The following is an 8,482-nucleotide window of genomic DNA, read 5'->3' on the forward strand; positions in this document are numbered from 1 at the left end:
GATTAGGCACATAAATAATCATTTCTTGATTACCATAAAAGGTTCAGAATAGACTAAATAAAATTACTTTAAAAACATAAACTACATCAATATCCACTTTCCAGCAACAGAGATTTCTCAACATAAGCATTATGTGACTAAAGCACCCCTGACATAAAACTTTATCCAGCTTTTGAATACAATAGCAAACACTAAAAGACTTGACAAGAATGTTAGTGAAAAAATATGTTCATTAGGGCCATATTCTGTTACAACAAATACAAAAAGCAAAAATATTTTCACATTCTTATCAATGGTCTGCTTATAGATCCAATAACCCAAAAAATAAAAACAACCACCGCCCTCAGTAGTCTGTTTCTCACGGTTGTATCCGATCAGAAGTGGATGGACCCTCTTTTTATCGTTTATCAAAATGTAATAACATTCTTGATTAAACACACAATTAAACCTATTTAAAAGTCTCCTCCTAAATAGCTAACTGTCCAAATCTACGTATAAATTATACAAGCCCCATCAACACACAAAACTTAAGAAACTATACAATAAAATGGTTAGCAAATAGGTACATTTTAAATGTTTGCAGCCTACTTGAGAACATTCCCATCTGGCTGAATGTCTCATAGTAACGTGACTCTCTATCAATAGTGAGCACATGAGTCTTCCTTGGCACCCAGGTCTACACTACTTCAAGGTATGAGCACACTTTAAAGAGTCACGGTGGAAAAGACTAGATTACGAAACCATAAACAGTAAACACAGCACATCCACCAGGCGGTGGAAGAAACTATATATTCCACTCAGAAGCTGCCATTTCTACTGTTGGTTAATGTATTTTTATTTCTACCAAGGAAGCTGTGAAATCCGCGTGCACACCCAACTCAAATCTATCCAAGGGGCGGGCGCAGGCTGAGTCATTCCTAGGAGTAACTTTACACTGATCGTCGCACTCCGGGGTCGGGACAAAGACATCATCTCTCCGTTCCTCCCACTCGGTGCGCTTCGTTCGGCCTCGGCCAAACTCCTCTCTCTTTCCTCGAGTCCAACACAGCTTTAAGGGCTGATCCCTGGCAGCGATGAGCACAAGTCAGGAGCCGTCTCGGTGGGTTCGGGCGTCCCTCGCCCTCGGCCACTCCCGCAACTCGGCTGGGTGCTAACCCGCAGCGCAGAGGGATGGAACCCAAGGCTCAGGCTGAGGAAGTCGCAGGCAGCCCCGCAGCAAGCGAGCCCGACCCACACTTCCCGCAGCCTGGTGGAGCATCGACTCGAACCGCTTTTGTCTCCACAGGGGCCGTAGCGCCGGGAAGGCGGCCAGTGGGCAACACCTGCCGGAGCGGGAGGCGCCGGGGCCCTCAGATGCACACACCTGCGCGTGGGCTGGGCTCGAGCCGGCCGGGACCCTGGACCCTGCGCCCCCGGTCCACCGTTCCAGGGCCCGCCGCACGACCGCTGTACCAGATGGGGGAAGGGGACGCGGGCGGCGGTGACACTTACCCGGCAGCGCCTCCTCCTTCGCCGGCAGCAGCAGCAGAGCCAGCGACCCCCGGCACCATCTTCCGCCGCCGCCTAGTCGTCGGCGGCGGCTACCAGCCGCCCATTCGGCACTGCCAACCGACACAACCGCCGGCGTCCCGGGCGCCCGCCCGCCGCGGCCCCGAACTCTAGGCAAGAGGGAGGGGTCGGGGCGGAGAAGGACGCGGGCAGGCCCCTCGGCTCTGGGTCTGGGGCCGGGAGACAGGGGGCCGCGGCCTGTCAGAGCCGAGGGGCCCAGGCAAATGGGGAACCCTGAGGCAACGCCGAGGGCTCGGCAGGGCCGCGGACACCGCCGCGGCTGGGTTTGTTATTGTCGACTCCGTCTCTTCCTCCGCGGCGCATGCCGGGAAACGGCCGGCCGGGGGAGGGGCGCGCCTGGAGGCGCAGAGAAGCGTCTGCGCAGGTCCGGAAGTCGGCAGACTGCCGGGAAGGGGGCGGCCCCGCCTCCGGCTCTCGGCCGGCCAGGCAAGTTGGCTGTCCTGGCCTGACCCTGTGAGACTCCGCTGGGGCCGCCTGTTGTGGTGCTAGCTGCCGTCCCAGCGCGGACTTTCCCAAGGTGAGTTTGACCTTTGCGACAGCGAGTAGGTCCGGACAAAGGCCGACCCGCCAAATGTTGGATCGGTCCCAGGTGAAAGAGGGCTTGTCCCCTTCAGCCTGTCGCGGAGGAGGGCAGCCAATCGAGGGTCTGGTGTCATCTCCTGTCCCGGTGCAACCTGCGGGCTAGGCCAAGGTCTGTAACAGGATAACGTACCTGCGCCTGACCCAGGCGTTCCTCCCGGCATACCCGGACCGCCGGGACTGCGTGCAGCTGGCAAGCGTCCCCCAGTTAACTCTGCAAGGGTGGGGCGGCACAGTTTTTCTCAGACCAGGTAAGGCAAGAAAACATCCAAGAGAGAAAAGAGTGAAGGCTGGGCCGATCGGAGTGAAAATGTAAACACCACAACCACGTTTTCAGCTTTACAACTATTGAATCTTGTAGTGGGTCTAGTGAGTTATTGGTTAGCATGAGCACCCTAATGGTTGGGAGACAGTTTCAGAGGACTCTTGGATTTGCGCAGATGATCAGTCACAGGCAATGACTTGAAGCCACAAGGCTTGAATATTAAAATCTGATAATACCTGTTATATCCAGGAATACCTGCTATGAGTAAAATCTTAGAGGTGCCTTCTCTAAAGTTATCAGGACTTCTGAGTTGTGTTTGTAAAAATGAGAGGCACAAGAGGGCACCAAACTGAACTGCAATGTTAGGTGGAAACTGAAAAACATTGGTTAACATGAACAATTTCAGTTTTCAGTCACACTGACCGGTATCTGAACGTTATGATTGAGATGGGCTGCTCCTATTTATTTACTTTTAAATTTGTGCTGCTATATATCCCAAACAAATCTGGTTGATCTTTATCATCTTTGGCAAGCCATTTTACTTATTGTGTTTGTTAGACTGGAATTTTATTACACCACCCCAGCAAGATAGAGCAGAAAAGTGAAAATTAAGCAGTAAATGGCTATTATGCCTTAGGGAAAGATGTGAGCTGGCAAGACAAAAGAGCCTAACTTAGTGGCACTGCATAGTAATCAGCACACAGAACATAAGTGGTGAGGAGGAGTTTGGCCAGAAAATTGGCCAAGAAAAACAACAACATGACCAAGAATGAAAAGAAAAAGAAAAAAACAGCAGTATGAGGCCTGTAAAGAACATATTGGTACTTGCACTTCCTCTTTTTAGTGACATTCATCATTCAAATATAACCCAATTTAGAATGTAAAAACCTTGCTAGAGCTGAGTGCAATGGCTCACACCCGTAATCCCAGCACTTTGGGAGGCCAAGGCAGGAGGTTTGCTTGAGCCCAGAAGTTGGAGACTAGCCAGGGCAACATGGTGAAACCCCTTCTCTACAAAATATACAAAAATTAGCTGGGCATGGTGGCACACATGTGTAGTCCCAGTTACTCAGACAGCTGAAGTGGGAGGATCAGTTGAGCCCAGAAGCTCAAGGCTGCAGTGAACCATCATGGCACCACTGCACTCCTAGCGTGGGCAAGTGTTGCCCTGTCTTTAAAAAAAAAAATGCAGAAATATGCCAGTGATAATCTGGTAAATATGTTCTCTGACTTTTTTCTTTGGGAAATGAATTAATTCAGTCCTAACCTTCTGTCTTAATCATAGGTTGCAATAAATTACCAGAAACGACCGATTCATACCTTGAAGGTTTACACATCCATCGTAAATGTTAAGAGTTTGTATGCATCAGTAATTCTTTCCTAGGGATAAGTGAAAATGTACGAACATTAATTCTATTATATGTAGGCTCCAGCCCTACCGGGTCCTTTGAGCCCCTCTCTGCTGCTGTGGAGATGAGAAACTGTAGAAATAAAAGACACAAGACACACAGATAGAGAAAAGAGAGTGTGGGCCCAGGAGTCCACTGCCAACCAAAGCGTGAAGTCAGCAGTGGCCCCGAGTGTCCGCACACTCTTTTATTGAGTACAAGGCTGGGGGCAGGCTAGATAGGGCGTGGCATTGGTAGTCAGTGATAGTCAAGTACATCATGTGTCACATAGGTAGGGGCCCAAGACTTTTTGGTAGCCGAGATGAGGTAAGGAGCATAATGTGTCAGCACTTTTCCATACTTGCCAAGAAAGAACAAAGACATTAAGATGTATATTACTTTTACTGATTCTCTCTTCTAAGAAAAAAGAACCAAGTGCAGAAGTGGAACTTGAGAGTGGACATGGAACGTGACCACTGAAGCACAGCATCACATAGAGACAATTAAGCCGCTGATGTTTGTGGGCCTACCTGACAGCTGTCAGGCCTAACGCAAGAGCTTGGAGAAGCAGACTTTTCTCCTAACTCCTCTGGGGAAGGAGACATCTCTGACATCTCCTTCCGCAGCTTGCTAACCAGCAGGTGCTTTCCCAGCACTGGCACTGCTGCATAGCCAAGGGACCCTCCAGCAGCCCTTACAAGGGCAAGACAGAGGGCTTAAAGTGTCTTGCCTTAGGGTCATTCCTTTCACAATGTCACCCCAGGTTCATACTTCCCGACGTGAGAGGCATTAGTAAGATCACCTATGAATAACTATGATGGTTATAGCTCTAGTTATTTTCTTCATTATTTGTATGGGAATAGGCTGAGGCTTCTGACTCCTGCCTCGGTACTTATGGGGTCCCCACCCCCCCATCTATATATATGCAAATATCTAGAGGAAATACTGTTACAAGTTACTAATACATGTATCCGTAGTAATAAGCCTTGACAAGTTACTTTCCTTCCTTCCAAGTCTATTAGACAACCTCTATTCTCCTTTCCTTAATGAAAAAAGAACCAACAAAATTCTGTAGCATCACTTCTCAAATCAAATTTTCTGACAGGAAGTCCTCAGTTCAATCTAATTTTTGGCCTACTGTGTATTTTACGTAAACTGCAAACAGATCATTAACAAGGACTTCCAAATTACGGTAAATTACAGTACTGAAATTTTATTTGAACTTTTTAAAGCATTTGCCATTTTAAATTATTTAACTTTTATACTCCTCCTTCCCTTTTGTGCTGTTTCCTTCCTGGCGCTCCTAAATGTCTGTCCATTCTTTGGACTGCTTCCAAGTAATTTTCAAGTAATTATAATAGTGTGCGAATGATGCAAAGGTAAGATGCTGTGGGAGAACAGGGGAGAGAAACCTAATTCTGGCCTCAACATATTATTGTTTTTTAAATTATTAACTATTTTAAATGCTTTAGTAGATTACAGTGAGGGCAAAAGAAAGTGGTTTTCTTTAGGAGTATGGAGGGATTATACAGGATGCACAGTAAACACTCTAAGTACTTCCAATCAGTTCATATCTTTACAATCCCATTTTTCCTTCAGTTCTACACTTCAATATCGCTTTCTCTGGGACTCCTGTGCTGACATACTTGTTTGTTTCTTTGTTTGTTTTGAGACGAGTCTCGCTCTGTTATCCAGGCTGGAGTCCAGTGACACGATCTCTGCTCACTGCAGCCTCCACCTGCCAGGTTCCAGCGATTCTCTGCCTCAGCCTCCCTCGTACCTGGGATTACAGTCACTCGCCACCACTCCCAGCTACTTTTTGTACTTTTTGTAGATAGAGTTTCACCATGTTGGCCAAGCTGGTCTCGAATTCCTGACCTCAAGTGATCCACCCACCTCAGCCTCCCCCAAAGTCCTGGGATTACAGGGGTGAGCCACAGCACCTGGCCACATGCTTATAATTTCTTTAGATTCTCACATTGTATCTTTCATTGTCATCTAGCCTGCTGACTGTAAGCTCTTTTAAAAGATCTACTGTCTCCCTAGTATCAGGTATACAGTGGTATTCACTCAATAAACATTTGACAGTACCCCACAACTTGTTCAGGCCCTCACTTTATACCTGAATTGACCTCCTGCCAGTCTCCATTATTTACTCCAGCCAAGACTAGTCTAATCACATCTCTTCCCTGCCTAACAACCTTCATTCGTTTTGTTTTCTATGCTAGACACAATTTAAACTTCTTAACCTAGCATGGACGTCTCTCCATGAATAGGTACCAACCCATCTCTGCAGCTGTATCTCCCAGCACTTTTCTCCCCTTTATATGTGTTCTATATGAGTTTCCTCATCCAGGAGTGTTCTTGTTCACCATTCAAAGTCATCTCTTAAGACACAGCTTGGAAGTCGGGTGCAGTGGCTCTCGCCTATAATCCCAGCACTTTGAGGGGCTGAAGCAGGCAGATCACCTGAGGTCAGGAGATTGAGACCAGCCTGACCAATATGATGAAACCCCATCTCTACTAAAAATACAAAATTAGCTATGTGTGGTGGCATGTGCCGGTAATACCAATTACTTAGAAGGCTGGGACAGGAAAATCGCTTGAACCCGGGAGGCGGAGGTTGCAGTGAGCCAAGATTGCACCACTGCACTCCAGCCTGGGCAACGAGAACGAAACTCCATCTAAAACACACACACACACATACACAGTTTGGTTGTTAGCAGCTTCTAACTTCTGGAGTCTCTACCCTTCTACTATCCTTTCTCCATATCACACAACTGTAAATTTTTCTCTCCCCAGTTAATCTGTGAAACTTTTAAGATTAAGAACTATGCATTATTAATTTTTAAATTCCTGGAACGTTATGGAGAGCTTGGCACAGTCAGCAATTAATACAATATTTGCTGTATATAATAAATTCGGCAAAATATTTATATTGATGGTTGACTAGAAAGTTAATGTGGAAAATTCGTGGCATTAAATATCTCAAAGGCTCATACAGGGGACCATTAAAAACAATTAAGGCAGAAATTAATCAGTCATGTAATCCCAGCACTTTGGGAGGCTGAGGTGGGTGGACTGCTTGAGCTCAGGAGTTCGAGATGAGCCTAGCCAACATGGTGAAACCCCAACTCTACTAAAAATACAAAAATTAGCAGGCATGGTGGCGCTGGCCTGTAGTCCCAGCTACTCAGGGGGCTAAGGTGGAAGGATCGATTGAACGTGGGTACAGCAGTTGCCATGAGCCAAGATCGTGACCCTGCACTCCAGCCTGGGCAACAGAGTGAGACTCCATCTCAAATAATAATAATAATTGCAGTAACAAGTTTATGTGATATTAATTATTTACCAAAGTCCATTCAGTATATTGGGAATATTATGGTACACATCTTAATTTTGTCATCTCTGCCTGAGGCATTCAGCGTATTAAATATTTCTCAAACAACTTAGTGTCATTACCCTAATTTTTTATTAGGTGATATTCAAACAACCAGCAACCACAATTCACATAATTTGGCTTTATTCAAAGTATGAGTCACAGTTATTGTTCATTTTTAAAAGGGTTAAAAAGATGTACTGTTTTGGACTTTGTTTTTAAGATTGTAACTAATTTGGTACATATGATTATGTACTATTTAGAGGCTGCTGGCACTATGATTATTAAGTTAATGTTTTCAGTACTATTTACAGACCTGAAAGCTGCCCTCTTCTGCTGCTCTGTGGGTACTCACACATATTATTAGTAATAATGATGATGGCTAACTTAGGAATGACCATCTTCAAAGCTAGTGATGAAATTGATGAGCTCATGAGCAACACTGTTTCCAGTGCTGCAGCAACAAAAACACTTCTAGAATGCTTAATTTCCTCAAACATTTAAACCAATAGATTAAGACAAAACATTTGTAGTCATTTTTCAGATTGAAAGAGATATCTTTTCACATCATATTTTATTAGGCTCTTGTCTTTCATTATTTTGAAGAGCTGCCTAGCAAAATGTCCAAAAATAGAGCTGGCACTGTTTATAAAATGCCTTAAGGCAGAAATTAATCAGTCATGTAGACACAGATACAGAACTGATTCAAATGTCAAGTGCTAGTTGGACTTCAGGTGGTGACTTTCTAACTTTTACTGTGATCCACATTAAGAAATACAGTTCCACACTGTGACCTGATATACACATACAGAAAAAAGTACTTGCTGCTTGTGATATACTCTGCTGTCTTCTATTCTTTTTTTCCCCTTGCTAGTCTTACACACCAATTTGTTTTTACCACCATCTAATGGTTTCAGAGACATTAGATTCAATGACTTAGGCCCCAAACCTTGAGATTCTTTGTTCCCGATTTTTCTGTCAGTGCCTTCCTATTTCAATTATATACCTCAATAGTGAAGTTTATAAATAAATTTATTTCTTGAAAAGTATGACCTAACTGAACTCATGAAACACTTATGAGTGTATCTTAGATGCCAGACATGGGTTTTACATTTATCAACCTGTTTAGTTGTCTTAACAGCCCTTTGCAGCTTCTGTAAATGTTCTCCAATTTTACAGATGGGGAAATAAGGCATGGAGAGGTTAAGTTACTAATTCAATGTACTTCCTTCTAGTTAGTGTTCTTCAGTTAGTAACTGTCAGGGCCAGGATTTGAACCCAGGTAATCCAATTGTACAGGCT

The 8,482-nt window shown here is 45.0% G+C and overlaps 1 protein-coding gene across 5 annotated transcripts in view; it reads right to left on the reverse strand.

The window, feature by feature from the left end:
- The window catches only part of RB1CC1 (RB1 inducible coiled-coil 1), a 106,219-nt gene extending 104,337 nt beyond the window's left edge, over positions 1-1,882 (reverse strand). For 3 of the 5 annotated variants that reach the window (XR_004274401.1, XM_032296078.1, XM_032296077.1), the window contains exon 1: positions 1,492-1,615. The gene's annotated coding sequence lies outside the window, so the exon portion shown is untranslated. Of the gene's footprint in view, positions 1-1,491 lie in introns of all 5 variants that reach the window. The other 2 variants (XM_032296076.1, XM_032296075.1) reach the window with 2 other exon arrangements.
- Positions 1,883-8,482: the final 6,600 nt, after the last annotated feature.

Source organism: Sapajus apella, unplaced genomic scaffold (assembly GCF_009761245.1).
Source record: "Sapajus apella isolate SASKATOON/1434 unplaced genomic scaffold, GSC_monkey_1.0 scaffold35, whole genome shotgun sequence".
NCBI classification, from domain to species: Eukaryota; Metazoa; Chordata; class Mammalia; order Primates; family Cebidae; genus Sapajus; species Sapajus apella.